Below are 18,849 nucleotides of genomic sequence, written 5' to 3' on the forward strand. Positions count from 1 at the left end.
AGCTAATTTTTGTATTTTTAGTAGAGACAGAGTTTCACCATGTTAGCCAGGCTGGTCTCGAACTCTTGACCTTGTGATCCACCTGCCTCAGCCTCCCAAAGTGCTGGGATTACAGGCGTGAGTCACCACCTGTAAATTTCATGGCCGACAGTAAGTTTCTTAAGGGAGGAAAATTCTTCCTGCCAGGCCCCTCCCCCAACCAAGTGCCAGGCATCTGACCTTTGAACCATTGACCATAGTAGGAGCTCTAGGCGAGATAGCCTAAGAGACCCTATTTGGAATAATTTAGTGCGATTACTGGCACATAGTGGTCTCTTTCTCTCTCTTTCCTGCCTTCCTTTCCCACTTTTCTGAAACCAAAGCGGAAGTGTTCGTGTGCACACTTGAGTGAAGCTCCTCCTGCTCGCAATGGACTGTAATTATAGAACTCTTTCTTATCACCAAAGACTTGAAAGGTCTATCTTTATAAAAAGAAAGGCCCACCCCTAATTGCTTAACCCATTCTCCGTTCTAATAGTAAAGCTTCCACTGGTTGATGTCCAAAGAGACAGCAGTTACATTTTTACCAACCGTGGTTTAAATAATGCCTGTCTTGGAGAACATTACATTTTACTTTTTCCCGTTCAGTCCTTCCCATTTTTCCCATTCGATATTCAGGGTCAATATTGAACTCAAAATTTAATTATATACCGAGGTCTACTGGCACTATTTTATGTTGTGGTCTGTTGAGAAAGTACCAAACTCAGTATCAGGCATGTAGTTAAGTATTCAATGAAAGTTCTTTACCTTTTCACCCCTTAACCTTAAAGCTACCTGAAGGTTGGAGTAGTGCATACCTTGCGTTATCTACTCCACTGAGAAAGCTCAAAGCATTTACACACCATTTTGTAACCACCCAACAGGTTCCTCTTGCCCGCTGCCTAGACAGAGTTGATTTATCAAGACAGGGGAATTGCAATAGAGAAAGAGCTTAATTCACACAGAGCCGGCTGTATGGGAGACCGGAGTTTTTTTATTATTTAGATCAGTCTCCCTGAGAATTCCAGGATTGGAGCTTTTAAGGATAATTTGATGGGTAGGGGTCAGTGAGTCAGGCATGCTGACTGGTTGGCTCAGGGGATGAAATCATAGGGAGTCAAAGCTGTTCTCTTATGCTGAGTCAGTTCCTGGGTGGGGTCCACAGGACTGGTTGGCAGGTCCAGTTGGGGCCATCCAGTTGTCAGAAATGCAAAAACCTCCCTGGTACAGTGGCTCACTCCTGTAATCTCAGCACTTTGAGACGGAGAGATCACCTGAGGTCAGGAGTTCAAGATCAGCCTGGGCAACATGGTGAAACCCCAACTCTACTCAAAATACAAAAATTAGTGGGGCATGGTGGTGGGCGCCTGTAATCCCAGCTACTCGGGAAGCTGAAGCAGGAGAATCACTTGAACCTGGGAGGTGGAGGTTGCAGTGAGCCAAGATTACGCCACTGCACTCCAGCCTGGGTGACAAGGGCAAGACTCTGCCTCAAAAAAAAAAAAAAAAAAAAAGGAAATAAAAGAAATGTAAAAACCTGAAAAGACATGTCAAGAGGCCCATCTTAGGTTCTACAATAGTGATGTTATCTTCAAGAGTAATTGTGGAAGTTGCAAATCTTATGAGCTCTAGAATAATGGCTGGTAATTATTTAGAATTCAAGCCCCTCTCATCCTAAATTGGTGGCCTTTCACTAGTTTTACAAGAACAGCTTGGTTTTGGGGAAGGGCTATTATTTAAACTATAAACTAAATTTCTCCCAAAGTTAGCTTGGCCCATGCCCAGGAATGAGCAAAGACAGCCAGCCTGTGAGACTAGAGACAAAATGGAGTCAGCCACGTCACATTCCTCTGTCTTAATTTCTTTGGTTATAATTTTTGCAAAATCAGTTTCAATTTGATTGCTGAGCCTCTGTATTTTTTGAATGATATTAACCCTATTCATAGTTCCTGATATATAGCATTACTGCTTGCAATCATTCTATGGTTCATTCTACAGACATTTATATGGTGTCTTTTAGGTAGAGTACTGTGTATATTACCATAGTGAGACTGGGAAGCAATGTAGTGTTGTGGTTAAGAGAGCAGGCTCAGGAATAGCCTCGAGCAAGTTACTTAAATGTTGTTCCTCAGTTTCCTCATCTGTAAACTGGGGATAATTATAGTATCTACTTTATATGAATAAATGGATTGTAGTCATATAAAGGAATAAATGGGGTAAATCATGTGAAGTGGTCACAACAGCATCTGCTACACATTAAGCACTTGGTAGATGAAAACTATTTTGATGTATCCAGGAGCTAGTACAAGGGTTCTTAACCAAGGGTCCCTGGATTCCCAAGGTCCACAGATGGATTTGGATTGAGCATCTCAGAACGTGTTGAAATTATTAGCAAAACTTAGAATAATTTATCTAGACTTTATAGTTTATAATATAGAGTTTTTGTCAGATTTTCAAAGGTAAGGAGAGGACAAAAACATCACAAGAAGTAGGGCAGTAGAGAGACAAGACAGAAGTTTTGCCCTCAATGACTTCACGGTTTAACGGAGGAAATGGACATTTGGTGACAATAAGATGTGATAGCAGTTACACAGAAATGCACTGAGACACACAGAGAAGGGTCTCCTGAAGGAGTGATGCCACAAGCAAGGCTTCCTAGAAGAGGTGGCGTTTAAGATAAATCTTAAAAGTATGAATACAAGATAACCAGATGAAAAAGGGGAGCAAGAATGTTCCAGGCATAATGAGGGTCAGGTGCAAAGGTATGAGCTAGTGTGGGAAGAACAAATTGTTAAATGAGTGGATCAAGAAGAAACTGGAGACAGGGAGGCTAGTAAGGTGGGCAGGGGACTAGTCATGAAGGACTTTCACTGAATGCTATGCTGAAGAGTTTACATGTTATATAGAAGGCCATCATGATAGACATGGTGCTGACCAATATTTCCAATTCTCCTCCCCACCCTAGATTGAAGATATGTTTCCTTGCCCCATTGCAGCTGGGCAAGACCATGGGAAAGATTCTGACCAATGCACTGTGACTTGAGGCAATGTTACAGTTTTAAAGCAAAGCCTTCACATGCCAGGGCATGATTCTCTATTACCACACCAGTCATGGAGGATGATTTGTGTTAAGATGGCTGATGTTTCAACTAAAGTCTCCACCAGTGAGCTATACCCTTTACATGGCAGACTTTGAATGAGTGGAAAACAAACTGTGATTGCCTTTTGCCAGTGAGAATTGGAGGTTGTCTATTACCTCACCATCTCTTGACTTAACTAGTATAGCCATGGAAGGCCATTGAAAATGTTTTCCCTGAATATTACAAACAGGGGTTTGCATCCTATAGAGAAGGTGCTCTTGACCTATGGAAGGATTCTAATCAGGGTCATGATTATGATATTTGTGTTGAAGATTGCTCTGGTAGTAGCAATGTGAACTACACAAGAGGTGAGGAAGCTGGATGCAGTTAGGAGGCTGTTGCATTAGCTGCAAAGTGAAGCCAGCAGGACCTCAATTAAGGCAATAGTCTTGGGTGGGGGATAGTAGGTAAGCTTGGGTCTTTTATTATGCATCAGAGGCTCATGAGTCTGCCAATTCATTATTGCAAATGTGTACTGAAATATATTCCCCAGTCTATATGGAAAGCATATTATTCTTATTTTCCATGATTACCAACTATGGTCACTGATTTTCATGGTAGAATTAGAAAAATTTATTAAGGAAAAGAAAGGGCAAATCTGAAAGCTAACTTATTTATAAAAAAGCATTTCCAACTCTATTTTAATTTGTTCTGAAACCCAATTGTAATGAACCTAAGCATTCCTTGTACATGCAACATAAAGGGCACCTATGATTGTTTCAGTGATGGTGAACAGTTTTACATATTCTGTAGCTAAACATAATCGATTTTGTAGCTTCCTAATGATCTACCCTGAGGAGTTATTATTCCTGATGACAATTAATCAAAATTAAAACTGACTGCATAGAATGAAGCAAATTCAAACATCCAGCTTCAGTTAGGAACACCTGCACATTAAGATTAATCATGGGCCCTGCTAGAGTGTGACAGGTATATCAATATTGTAGAGAAAGAGGAAGGTAGAATTTTCCAGGAGAGTTCCAAGTGTATTTCCAAGGAGCAAAGGTTCTGAGCCTGAGTCTAGGTTGAACAAAACCACATAAAATCTATATTTGTCCATGACATTGAAATTAAAATTGTTTTCTTCGAAGAAGCGTAAGCAGTTGTGACAATTTGTGTTACAAAACCACAAGTACCATTGCAGAGAGCTCAAAGGAATTTAGATCAGTGAAATGTTGACTTTTGTTTTGTTTGCCCTGGATAGTATCAGAACGTAGATAGGAATTCACCTATTAGATATTCTTAAATTTAAAATCAAAATGTGCTTTTGTGTTTTTCTCAACTTTCTATTTTATATTTATTACCTTAGTGGTTTTACAAACCATGCCACAGTATAATAGAACTGGAGAGGTAGTGTTACTGAAACATCAGAGGCTCAGTTTAGGTCCTACTGTTGCTGCACAGAAAGCCAAACACCAAGACAATGAGTATTGCCAGGAGGGCTTTCATCAGGTGCTGCAGAAGAGGAGATGGGAGATCAGTCTCAAGTCCATCTTCCTGACTGACTAAAATTAGGAGTTTATAAAGCAGGGAAGAAATGTAACCATGTGAGGAAAAATAGGAATTAGGGATGAGTTAGGAAGAGATGTTGGTTAACAAGAAGAAAGTGGTCAGTTCATTAATCATGATTCATGAGCAGTCTGGTGTCCCATTGACCAGATGCAATGATCTGGTGAGTTTCAGCTTCTTGATACTCTCTGGGAGGCCTGATGGTTGGCTTTCTGAGAAAGGAACTCAGATAAGACAAAAGTAACTTTCTCAAGTTTTTAAACTGGGAGGATCAACTTTTATGTTTATTTAAAGAAACCATAAATATCAGTTCTGTGGGACAATTGGGCTGGTTTCAGTAGCATAGCACAGTGATTAAGTGCACATTCTCTGAAGCCAGGTGAAATTGAATCCTACTTCCACCACTATGAGCTGTGTTACCTTAAACAAGTTACTTCATACCTCTGCGTTTCAGTCTTCTCTGCGAAGTGGAGACAACAAAAAGATCTGCCTCTTAGGATTAACAAATAAATGAATGCATATGAAAACAGTTTAGAATAGTACCTGACACATGGTGTGCACTTTATAATTATTTGTTATTATTATTATTGTAGTTTTTTTAATTTTATTTTTATTTCAATAGTTTTTGGGGAACAGGTGGCTTTTGGTTACATGGATATGTTCTTTAGTGGTGATTTCTGAGATTTTGGTGCACCCGTCACCCAAGCAGTGTACACTGTATCCAATGTGTAGTCTTTTATCCTTCACTGCCCTTCAAACCTTCCCCCTGAGTACCCAAAGTCCATCATATCATTTGTAGTTGTTATTATTATTAAGCAAGTTACTTAAACTTCTCTAGGTCTCCATTTCTCTATTTGTAAGATAGGGATTATAGCATTGCCTATATTATAAAATTGTTATAAAGACTAAATAAGGCAATATAAGGGTATATTCTCCAACTAACAGATGATACAATAGCAATGATGATGATATCAATTATCGAGTACTTGTTGTGTGCTAAGTTCTTTACATATTCTATCTCAGCTACATAGAAAGTCTATGAGGTAGATATCACTTTATTCTTTTAACAGATGAGAAAACTGAGGCATGGAGAGGAAGTAACCTGCCTCTGCTTACACAGCTTAATCATCAGCAGAATCAGGACTCTGGCTTGTCTGTCTCATTCTAAAACTTGTGCTTTTAGGCCAGGTGTGGTGGCTTACGCCTGTAATCCTCGCACTTTGGGAGGCTGAGGTGTGAGGATTGCTTGAGCCCAGGAGTTTGAGATCAGCCTGGACAACAAACTGAGACCCCACGTATACAAAAATTTTTTGTTTTAATGAGCCAGGTTCAGTGGCACGTGCCTGTAGTCCCAGCCACTCAGGAGGCTGCAATGGGAGGATTCCTGGAGTCCGGGAGTTTAAGGTTGCAGTGAGCTCTGATGCCATCACTGTACTCCTCCAGCCTGGTTGACAGAGCAGAACCTAGTCTCAAAACAAACAAAGAAGCAAACAAAACCTAAAACTTGTGCTTTTAACAAGTATCCCACACTAACAAGAAAGGGAGAGAGAAAAATAAAGTGGTTTGTGTCCTGTAGCTGAAATCTTATATTACAAATAATAAAACTTAGAGTCCAAGTTGCCCATTTCTATCAATTTATTTAGAATACAAGTGCAAGTTTTGAATATTCCTCAATGAGTAAAGGAAGTGTCTAGATTAGAGGCATTAGACATGGATAAAGAGAAGTTCTGAAGTTTGAATTTTGTAGAATTGAGTAGGAACAATAGTGGTAGCTTTTTTTTTTTTTTGAGATGGAGTCTCGCTCTGTCACCCAGGCTGGAGTGCAATGGTGTAATCTCTGTTCACTGCAATCTCTGCCTCCCAGATTCAAGCAGTTCTCCTGCCTCAGCCTCCCAAGTAGCTGGATTACAGGCACCCGCCACCACGCCCAGCAAATTTTTGTATTTTTAATAGAGATGGGGTTTCACCATGTTGGTCAGGCTGGTCTTGAACTCCTGACCTCATGATTGATCTGCCCGCCTTGGCCTCCCGAAGTGTTGAAATTACAGGCATGAGCCGCTGCGCCCAGCCGATGGTAGCTTTTAAAAAACACAAACATGCCTAGCTCAGTAGAAATTCAATTAATAGAATTCAAGTAATAATAGGCATTAATGAACTGACAAATTTGTTATTGTGAGAGAATAAACAACAAACTATATAAAAAAAGAAATCAAGAAAATAGTCACATGATAGCATTAAAAAATACTTAGGGAAAGATCTGTATAATGAAAACTACAAAACACTGACGAAAGAAATAGCAGAAAACACAAGTAAATGGAAAGAAATTCCATGTTCCTGGAATGGAAAACTTAATATTGTTGAAATGTCGATACTACCCAAAGCAATCTACAGAATCAATGCAATTCCTATTAAAATTCCAATGACATTTTTCACAGAAATAGAAAAAACAATACTAAAATTGTTATGAAACTACAAAAAACCTGAATAGCCAAGGAAATCTTGAGTAACAACAACAAAGTTGAATGTATCATACTACCTGATCTCAAAATATATTACAAAACTATAGTAATCAAAACAACATGGTACTAGCATAAAAACAGACATACAAATCAATACAACAAAAAAGAGAGCCTAGAAATAAATTCATGTATTTATGATCAACTGACCTCCAACAAAGGTGCCAAAAACACACGATGGGGAAAGGACAGTCTCTTCAACAAATAGTATTGGGAAAATTGGATATCCACATTCAGGAGAGTGAAGGTGGACCCTGATCTCATCTCATATACAATAACCACCTCAAAACCATTAAAGACTTAAACATAAGACTTGGAACTATAAAACTACTATCAGAAAACATAGGAAAAAAGCCTGTTGGAATTGGTCATGGAAAGGAGTTTTTGGATGTGACCCCAAAAGCTCAGGTAATAAAAGCAACAGCAGACGAATGATATTCTATCACATTAAAAAGCTTCTGCACAGCAAAGGAAACAACAGAGTGAAGAGACAGCCTATGGAATGGGAGAGGATATTTGCAAACCATAGATCTGATAAGTGGTTAATATCCAAAATACTTAAGAAACTCAAGCAACTCAATAACAAAAAACAATCTGATTTTAAAATGTCCAAAAAGCCTGAATAAACATTTCTCAAAAGCAGACATGCAAGTGGCCAACAGATATATGAAAAAATGCTCGGTCAGGCACAGTGGCTCACACCTGTAATCTCAGCACTTTGGGAGGCCGAGGTTGGTGGATCACCTGAGCCTGGCCAACATGATGAAACCCCGTCTCTACTAAAAATAGACAAAAATTAGCCAGCATGGTGGTGGGCACCTATAATCCCAGCTATTCTGGAGGCTGACGCAGGAGAATCGCTTGAACCCGGGAGGCAGAGGTTGCAGTGAGCTGAGGTCGTGCCACTGCACTCCAACCTGGGCAACGAGAGTGAAACTCTGTCTAAAAAAAAACAAATGCTCAACATTACTGATCATCAAGGAAATGCAAATTTAAATCACAATGAGATATCACCTCACATCTATTAGAATGATTATTAGCAAAAAGACAAAAAATAACAAGTGGTGGTGGGGATGTGGAATAAAAGGAACCCCTGTACTGTTGGTGAGAATGTAAACTAGTACAGCCATTATGGAAAACAATATGGAAGTTCCTAAAAAAAAAAAATAGAATGATCACATGATCTAGCAATTTCACTTCTTGGTACGTATCCAAAGGAAATGAAATCAGTACGTTGAGGAGAGATCTGGACTCCCATGTTCACTGCAGCATTATGCACAATAGCCAAGATAATGGAATCAACCTAAATGTCCATCAATAGATGAATGGATAGAGAATATGTGCTGTGACACTAACACAGGAACAGAAAACCAAACACCGCATGTTTTCACTCATGAGTGGGAGTTGAACAATGAGAACACAGACACAGGGAGGGGAACATCACATACCGTGACCTGTCAGGGGGTGGGGAGCAAGGAGAGGGAGAGCATTAGGACAAATACCTAATGCACGTGGGACTTAAAACCTAGATGATGGGTTGATAGGTGCAGCAAACCACCATGGCACATGTATACCTATGTAACAAACCTGCATGTTCTGCACATGTATCCTGGAACTTAAAGCAAATTTTTAAACAAAGAGAGAGAGAGAAAAAAAAAAATAATATGTGCTGTAGAAACACAGTGGAATGCTAGTCAGCCTTAAAAAACAAGGAAATCCTGCCATTTGGTACAACATGAATGAACCTGGAGGACATTATACTAAGTGAAATAAGCCTGGCACAGAAAGACAAATACTGCATAATTTCACTCATATTTGGAATCTAAAGAAGTGGAGCTCATAGAAGCAGAGAGTAGAATGGTGGTTGCCAGAGCTAAGGGGAAGGGCTGATGTAGAGATGTTAGTCAACAGATACAAAATTTCAATCAGACTGGAGGAATAATTTCTGGAGATCTATTGTGCAGCTTGGTGACTATTGTCAATACTAAGGTGTTGTATACTTGAAAATTGATGAGAGTAAAGGCTGAGCGCAGTGGCTCACACCTGTAATCCCAGCACTTTGGGAGGCCAAGGCAGGCGGATCACCTGAAGTCAGGAGTTTGAGACCAGCCTGAACAACATGGAGAAACCCTGTCTCTAATAAAAATACAAAATTAGCCAGGTGTGGTGCATACATGTAATCCCAGCTACTCGGAAGGCTGAGGCAGGAGAATCGCTTGAACCCTGGGGGATGGAAGTTGCGGTGAGCCAAGATCGCGCCATTGCACTCCAGCACTCCAGCCTGGGCAACAAGAGCGAAACTCCGTCTCAAAAAATATATATAAATAAATAAAATAAAATTTGATGAAAGTAGATGTTAAATGCTCTCACCACCAAAAAAAAAGCACGAAAGTGCTAGATATGTTAATTAGCTTGATTTAATCATTTCACAATGTATACATATATCAAAACATCATGTTGTATGCCAAAAATATATGTAATTCTTATGAGTCAATTTAAAAAAGAGTGAATAGAAAGGATTTTTAGAAGTCCTTAAATGTAAAGAATTTGAAGGTTCTAAGTCATCATCTTGCCCATACTTCTTTTTACACCAAGTAACAGAAATAACTACCTACTAAGGTTTAACAAAATCAGTCCTATGCCCACTGACTATTGTCTGATGAACTCATGTCCCCTAATAGGTCACTAGTCATCATTTATAGAAGAAAAGGTCCTTGAATTGGAACATTAGAGTAAACACAGGTCAAACTGACAACGTGTTCATTAGGTATCACAGTATGTTTTCAAACAATCAGAGATTCTGGCCCTCCAGAAACAGGCCAAGATGGGTGAGATGGCATTTATTTATTTATTTTCAAAAGATCTATTGGGTTTGCACTGTGTATCCTCTGTTGAGTTGCAGTCTAGGGACTGAAAAGCAGCCAGGAAAGAGTCAGCCCCATTAGCCAACTATGCTGTGAATGCCTGGAGCATATTCTATGGAGACATCCTGGGAAATGGGATAAAACAACAACAACGAAGAAGGAAGGAGAGGGGAGGGGAAGGGAGGGGAGGGGAGGGAAAATGGGAAGGGAAGGGAAAATGGGAAAGGAAAGGAGAAAAAAAGAGAAAAACACCATTCCTATTCTTAGAGAGGTTACAGTCTAGTTAGGAATAGCTCGGAGTCAAGAATCACTGTATATTGGCTGGGCGTGGTGGCTCATGCCTGTAATCCCAGCACTTTGGGAGGCCGAGGCAGGTGGATCAGATCGAGACCATCCTGGCTAACACGGTGAAACCCCGTCTCTACTAAAAATACAAAAACAAAATTAGCCGGGCGTGGTGGCGGGCGCCTGTAGTCCCAGCTACTCTGGAGGCTGAGGCAGGAGAATGGCGAGAACCCAGGAGGCAGAGTTCGCAGTGAGCTGAGATCGTGCCACTGCACTCCAGCCTGAGCCACAGAGTGAGACTCCGTCTCAAAAAAAAAAAAAAAAAAGAATCACCATATAGTGTGCGAGGTGCTCTAAAAGAGAAATGACAAGCTAATTCTTTTGAATAGGTACCTAAAATTGAAAGAAAATTGAGGAAAGCTTCTCCCAGGAAGTTACACGTTAATTGAGACCTGAGAAGCCCAGGGTAGTGGTAATATAGTCAAATTTGCATACTTAAATGGTCACTGCCTGGAAAAAGAAAAAGGGTCAAAGGGGAACGAATTGGAGGGAGGCAGGTAGGAGACGGAGCAGTGTTGCAGGCTACGGCAGCGGGAACCTGGCTAGCCGCCATTGGCAATAGGCAGGAATGCAATAGCACGGTTAAGACCCAAAGGACATCTGCCTCAGCTGACACTTGATCTCTGGTTTGGGTAAATGAGGTAAGGATTGATTAACTGCATGCAGAAACCCAGGAGTTAAAGACAGAAAGGGGCTGAGGAGTAGAGGTTATGCGTTTGATTTTTTTTTTTTTTTTGATGGAGTTTTGCTCTTGTTGCCCAGGCTGGCCAGGCTGGTGTGCAGTGGTGCAATCTTGGCTCACTGCAACCTCTGCCTCCCGAGTTCAAATGATTCTCCTGCCTCAGCCTCCCGAGTAGTTGGGAATATGGGCACGTGCCACTATGCCCAGCTAATTTTTGTATTGTTCTTTGTTTTTTTTTTTAGTAGAGATGGGGTTTCACCATGTTGACCAGTCTGGTCTCAATCTCTTGACCTCATGATCTGCCCGCCTCAGCCTCCCAAAGTGCTGAGATTACAGGCGTGAGCCACTGCGCCCGGCCTGGGTTTCATCTTTGACATGTTGCATTTGTAGCGTTCACGGGAAACATCTAAGCGGAGTTGTCTAGTAGACAGCTGGATATGTGAATGTGAGCCTTTGGAGTGATCTGAGCTAGAGTTACCGACTTGGAAATTGTCAGTGATAAATTCATGGGAGTGACAGAAATCCCATGGGAAACTAGACAGAATGAGGAGCAAAGATAGACAAAGGGGCTGGGCGCGGTGGCTCACACCTGTAATCACAGCATTTGGGGAGGCGGAGGCAGGAGGATCCCTTGAGCCCAGGAGTTCAAGACCAGCCTGGGCAACATAGTGAGACCCCATCTCTACAAAAACTAAAAAATTAGCCAGGCATGATGGCGCATGCTTGTAATCCCAGCTTCTCGGGAGGCTGAGGTAGGAGGATCACCTGAGTCAGGGAAGTCAAGGCTGCAGTTAGCCAAAATCAGGCCACTGCATTCTGAGAATGTTCAGCTTGGTATGTTCAGGCTGAAAAAAAAAAAAAAAAAAAAGATAGCCAAAGGCAGAAATCAAAGAACACTAATATTTAAGAAACAGGCCAGGCGCACTGGCTCACACCTATAATCTCAGCACTTTGGGAGGCTGAGGCAGGCAGATTGCCTGAGGTCAGGAGTTTAAGACCAGCCTGACCAACATGGTGAAACCCCATCTCCACTAAAAATACAAAAATTAGTTGGGGATGGTGGTGGATGCCTGTAATCCCAGCTACTCGGGAGGCTGAGGCAGGAGAATCAGGGTGACAGCCAAACGCTGTCTTAGAAAAAAAGACAGGTCAGTCTCCGAAGCTCATGCCTGTAATCCCAGCACATTAGGAGGCCAAGGCAGGCAGATCGCCTGAGTTCAGGAGCTTGAGATCAGCCTGGTCAACATGATGAAACCCTGTCTTTACTAAAAATACAAAAGTTAGCCAGGGGCAGTGGCAGGCGTTTGTAATCCCAGCTACTCGGGAGGCCGAGGCAGGAGATGTGCTTGAACCTGGGCGGCAGAGGTTGCAGTGAGCCGAGATGGCACCATTGCACTCCAGCCTGGGCAATAGAGTGAGACTCTGTCTCAAAAAAAAAAAAAAAAGAAGAAGAAGAAGAAGGTACTTGTGTGTTTTCTCCATGTATTTAAGAAGGTACAGGTGTATTTTCCTCATGAATTAAGAGTTGAGGGAAGAAAGATGTGGATGAGAGGAAACTGATGATGTCACAGGTTTAAGGAGCTTATGGATGGAATGAAATGCCCATGCAGAAAACTGAAGAGAAAGCTAACTAGTTAAACAGATTTGATTTCCTCTCACAGCGCTCAGCTGCCCAGGTGTGAGCCCAGACTAAAGAACTGGACTTATTCAAGGCTGGGTTCCAACAAGTAGGTGAAAGGGAAAGATGGCAGGACAGAAGAGTTGCAAGAAGGTGACTAAAGTTATGACAATGGAAAACCTGTGCAACCCAGGGAAGATTTAAGGCAGGAGGAAGGTAATCGATAGGAGTGATTTATAGGAATGGCTTTCCAGGTTCCAATCAAGAAGTTCTACTTCCAGGGTTTGGAGTAAGGAAAGAGCATGCTAACAGGGGACTGTTCACAGTCAGAAACATACACATTGATGAAAGTTGACATTGACTATCATGGAATAAGGATAAAGAGGAGATGACTCCAACACCAAAATAAGGGAAGAAAGCAAGATAGCCACGGCTGAGATGAGATGTGGCTGGGTCAGAGTCTAACTAGAGTTAATTCAAGGATATGGTCTGTCCACCATGCTGTCCCTCTGTTATGGGTTGAATTGTACCCCCAAAAAAGATATGTTGAAGTCCTAACCTGTAACCTTACTTGGAAATAGAATCTTTGCAGATGTAATCAAGTTATGATAAGGACATTTGGGTGGGCCCTAACCCAATATGACTGCAGTCTTTAAAAGAAGAGAAGGGGCCAGGTGTGGTGACTCACGCCTGTAATCCCAGCACTTTGTGAGGCTGAGGCAGGCGGATCACCTGAGGTCAGGAGTTTGAGACCAGCCTGGCCAACATGGTGAAACCCCGTCTCTACTAAAAATACAAAAAAAAAAAAAAATTAGCCGGGCATGGTGGCGGGCACCTGTAATCCCAGCTCCTCGAGAGGCTGAGGCAGGAGAGTTGCTTGAACCTGGGAGGCAGAGGTTGCAGTGAGCCAAAATCGTGCCATTGCTCTCCAGCCTGGGTGATAGTGCGAGACTCCGTCTCAAAAACAAGAAGAGAAGGGACGCAGATAAAAACACACGGAAGAACAACATGTGCCAGTGAAGGCAGAGATTGGAGTGATGCATCTACGAGCTTAGGGATGCCGAGGATTGCTGGCAACACCGGAAGCTAAGAGAAAGCCACAGAACAGAGTCTTCCCTAAAGCCTTCAGAGGGAGCTTGGCCCTGCTGACATCTATATTTCATGTTTCTAATGTCCAGAGCCAAACCCCAATAGATTTCTATTGTTTAATGCCACCCAGTTTGTGGTCCTTTTTAGGCAGCTCTAGAAAATGAATATACCCTCTATGCTGGTGCATGACTTGGTCTGGGTCATGGGTATTTTCTAATGTCATGGGACACCAACAGATGTCAGACAGGGGTCGAGAGATACTTATGCACTCCTCCATTTCTAAGTAGAAATTGGACATTTGCATTCATATTAAGCATTGTTTTCAACTATTATCCAGCAAGGCTATAATTCACTGCATTCTTATTACAAAGCAAAGATGTTCCTAGGTAAGGTCACCCAGCAGGAAAAGAACTAAAATTTAGTTCTTAATATTTAGAAGTGTTAGGATATTTTAGATTAGAATAAATCATAGTGCCAGAATATCTGGTGTTTACTATATTTTTACTTTCAAAAAGAAGTCGGTGCACTTTTTCTTGTGACAGGACGTGCCCATTCTGTGTACCAAAACCTTTTATTTTTTCCACAGCGATGTTGACATACAATGATTTAATGTTCCCATGTCTACTGATTGATTTGGCACAAACAGTGAGTCCATGTGCCAATGAATCACACAGATCTACGTGACCCCTTTCACACACACGCAGAACACAGAAAACGTATCATTGTTTTCTCTATGTACAAACACTGAGAACAATCTTTTAATCGATCACTTAATTGATACCCCACATTGTTCCCAACAAGCAAAGTCTGGGCATGTTTCCTAGCCAAAGACTTGATGAAAATTAGAGATGTTCTATGTCCTTGAAATTTTGTTAGGTTTTTACTTTACATAAATTACTTAAAACTTAAAGTAATAAAGAGTTCATATAAATCAGGGAGGTAAACCGCCCTCAGGAGCTGGGCAGGTAATAAAAATAACTTGGCCAGATTCTATTCTTGGGACATACTTTGTTTACACATTAAACATGTAGCTTCACTTCCACCAAGAAATGTGTTTTCTCCCACTTTTCTTGAAACACAAGACCCTGTTAAGTCTTTCATTTTCTGATCTTTGTAGAGATGTGGCTATACAATTGTTTCACCATTCTATTAATTCTGAAAAGAGAAACAACAGAGCAAGCACCAGGGTGACAAGAATACAATAAGGAGTGGTGGGAGGTGTCGGCTCCATCCAGGGATTGGGAGGACGTGCCCGTCTTGGCACCAGCGGATCCTCCCTAAGTAGGAATGTGGGTTCATAGTTTCTAGATAGCCCAAATTTTTAAAGGGATTTTAATACAAAATCTCCAGATTTTTAAACGTTGGAAACTATTTATTTATTATTACACACGCTAATGGCCAAAACAGCGTGAAGATGAACAAGCATGTCTGAGAGCACATTTAATCAACAGGCTGCTAGTTTACAACCTTCACTACACACTGCACTTTTTCAAATTGTGGTAAAAATACGTAACATAAAATTGACCATTTGCTATGATCTGAATGTTGGCATCCCCCCAAAATTCATATATTGAAACCTACTCACCAATGTGATGATGTTAGGAAGTGGGGATTTGGGGAGGTGATTAGGTCATGAGGGCTCCACCGTCAAGAATGGGATTTGTTTCTTTATACGAGAAACCCCAGACCATTGCCTTTCCCCTTCCCACCAAGTGAGGACACAGTGAGAAGGCACCCTCGAAGAACCTGGAAATAGTCCCTCATCGCACACTGAATCTGCTGGCATCTTAATCTTGTACTTCCCAGCCTCCAGAACTGTGAGAAATGAATTTCTGTTATTTCTAAGCCACCCAGTTTATGATATTTTGTTCGAGCACCCTGTGCAGACTCAGACACCATTTTTACCACTTTTCAGTGTACACTTCAGTGGAGTTAAGCACATTTGCAATGCTGTGCAACCATCACCACTGTCCATTTCCAGAATTTTCACATCATCCCAAGCAGAAACTCTGTACTCATTAATTGGTTGTACACTTTTGTAATCAACTTTATAAAGAAAAGGCAGCTTTGAAAGGAAAATGGTACTGAAAATTATCTTTTCTTTTTTTTTTTTGAGACAGAGTCTCGTTCTGTCACTCAGGCTGGAGTGCAGTGGCACGATCTCAGCTCACTGCAACCTCTGCCTTATGGGCTCAAGTGATTCTCCTGCCTCAGCCTCCCGAGTAGCTGGGACTACAGGCACCCACCACCACACCCAGCTAATTTTTGTATTTTTAGTAGAGGCGGGGTTTCACCATGTTGGCCAGAATGGTCTCGATCTCTTGACCTCGTGATCCACCCACCTCGGCCTCCCAAAGTGCTAGAATTACAGGCATGAGCCACTGTGCCCGGCCAAGTTATCATATTTTTTGTAAAAATAATAAAAAACATCTTTAGACCAGTATTAGACCAAGTGGCCACCTTCTTCTGAAAGCCTTTTAGAAGCAAATCCTCCACCAGACATAGAAGTCTCTCCAGAAATCCTTTATCTTAACTCAGCTCCAAACAGCTTACTACTACATCCATCATTCCACGTGACACAACCCTGTACCTCATGATGAGCTTGAAAATGCTTGCTCTGTGCCCAGCAAACTCCCCGATATTCTCCATCTCTGCTTCCACGCTCCTTCCACAATTTTGCCTCAGTAAGATCGAAGCACTGTCTGAGAACATCATTTTCCCTGCCTGCCTCTTAAGTGAAGACTGCTTTTTCTCATCTCAGCTTTGGTAGTTGGGTCACTGTTTACCTGCTTTCAGACATTAAACCTGGTTCCTTTTGTCTCTTTTGAGACTCATACCACTCAGCTGAATCACCCTCCTCCTCCTTATGACTGTCATCAGCTGTCACCTCTCTTCATTCATTTGAGATTTCAGCACCTGGTTGGCAATCTTCCAGTCCATCTTACCTCCTGTCATCCTTTTAGGCAATGTTAATGTATGTTGAATGAGCCAGCCGAAACACTACACTGTTAGTTCATGGAACCCTCCACCGCAGCAACCTATACAATCACAAGTGAGACACCCACTTCTGAAACAAAACTATGTTGTTTTCACTGAATGCACCAAGCACACCACTCTGCCACCGTCTTCCACCTCACTAAGACTTCCAGTGCACAACCCATTGCTCTCTCTCTGTCCCTCAGCCCCACTTGCCTTACGTGTCTATTGATTTAGGTACTTAGAGTCCCTTGGTATAACTCCTTTGCAAACACTACACTAATGACCTTGCTTCTTTCCCCTCTGTCAAACACACCAAGCTCCAACCCTAGATGAACGCAACCATCTGTCTTCTCTGTTCTCACACTAAGCTGGAGAAAACACACACCTGAACTGATTGATATCACTGAAAAATCAACATCTCCAACCTAAACATTGCCTGGCAACCTAGTTATGTATCTCTAGTAAACTCAGTCAGTCACATTCCTAAATGATTATTTTCTACTTCTCACTCTACTCAAATCTTTCTCTCCCTATCTCTTTAAGGATCCATCACTAAGCTCTATGAATTCTACCTCCAAAATATAGCCCCTAACCATTCACTTCCCTCCATTGCTTCCAAAACCACCATCATCTCTAGGCTGGGATATAGTCTTCCAAGGATTCTCCCTACCATCTTATTGCCCTCTCCAAGAATTCTCCACATGGTGACTAGAGGGATGTTTTTTAAATGGTCATCACAGTATGCCATTCACCTATTTAAAATTAATCCATGGATTCCCATTGTATTTAGAAAAAAATCTATAATCCTTAATATAACCCAGTCCCCTGGATGGGCTGACTCCATTTTCATCTGTGCTACTTTTTTGCTTGCTCGCTATATTCTAGCCACAGTGGTTTCATCTGTGCTACTTTTTCTCTTGCTGCTGTATTCTAGCCACAGTGGTTTCAGGTGCCAAGCTTTCCTTTCTCTTCTGCTGTGGCACATTCTCGTCCTTCTGCGAAGTGTACCATCCCTTTCTCCCTATATTTCCCACCAATCTTCACCTAGACAACTTCTATTCATTCTGTAGATCTCATATTTAATGACCCAATCTTAGAGAAGTCTGCTCTGACCAACCCCATCTATAAGTTATGCCTCTCTTCTATTCCTTCTCAGGTGTCAATTTATTTTTCTTTTCTTTACTTTTTTTTTTTTTAGATGGAGTCACACTCTGTCACCCAGGCTGGAGTGCAGTGGCATGATCTTGGTTCACTGCAACCTTCGCCTCCCAGGTTCAAGCAATTCTCCTGCCTTAGCCTCCTGAGTAGCTGGGACTACAGGCATGTACCACCACGCCTGGCTAATTTTTTGTATTTTTTGTAGAGATGGGGTTTCACTGTGTTAGCCAGGGTGGTCTTGATCTTCTTACCTCATGATCCACTTGTCTTGGCCTCCCAAAGTGCTGAGATTACAGGCGTGAGCCACCATGCCCAGCCTAATTTATTTTTCTTTATAACACATAGCTACTCATTTTCATGCATATTCATTCAATTTCTTTTTTTTTTATTTTTAGCATTTGTGGGTATATAGTAAGTGTATATATTTATGGGGCAATGAGATATTTTGATACAGGCATACATGCATAATAATCACATCAGGGTAAATGGGGTATCCATCTCCTCAAGCATTTATCCTTTGTGTTACAAACAATCCAGTTATACTCTTAGTTATTTTAAAATGTACAATAAATTATTGTTGACTATAGTCACTCTGTTGTGCTATCAAATACTAGATCTCATTCATTCTCTCTAAATCTATTTATGTATCCATTAACCATCCCCACTTCCAGCCCTGCCCACTGCCCTTCATAGCCTCTGGTAATCATCATTCTACTCTCTATCTCCATTAGTTCAATTATTTTAATTTTTAGCTTTCACAAGTAAGTGAGAAGTTAACGAAATTTGTCTTTCTGTGCCTGGCTTATTTCACTTAACATAATGTCCTCCAGTTCCATCCATATTGGTTGCAAATGACAGGTCCTCATTCTTTTTATGACTGAATAGTACTCCATTGTGTATATATGTACCACATCTTTTCTTTTTTTTTTTT

The sequence above is a fragment of the Colobus angolensis genome, unplaced genomic scaffold (assembly GCF_000951035.1).
Source record: "Colobus angolensis palliatus isolate OR3802 unplaced genomic scaffold, Cang.pa_1.0 Scaffold6, whole genome shotgun sequence".
Taxonomy (NCBI): Eukaryota; Metazoa; Chordata; class Mammalia; order Primates; family Cercopithecidae; genus Colobus; species Colobus angolensis.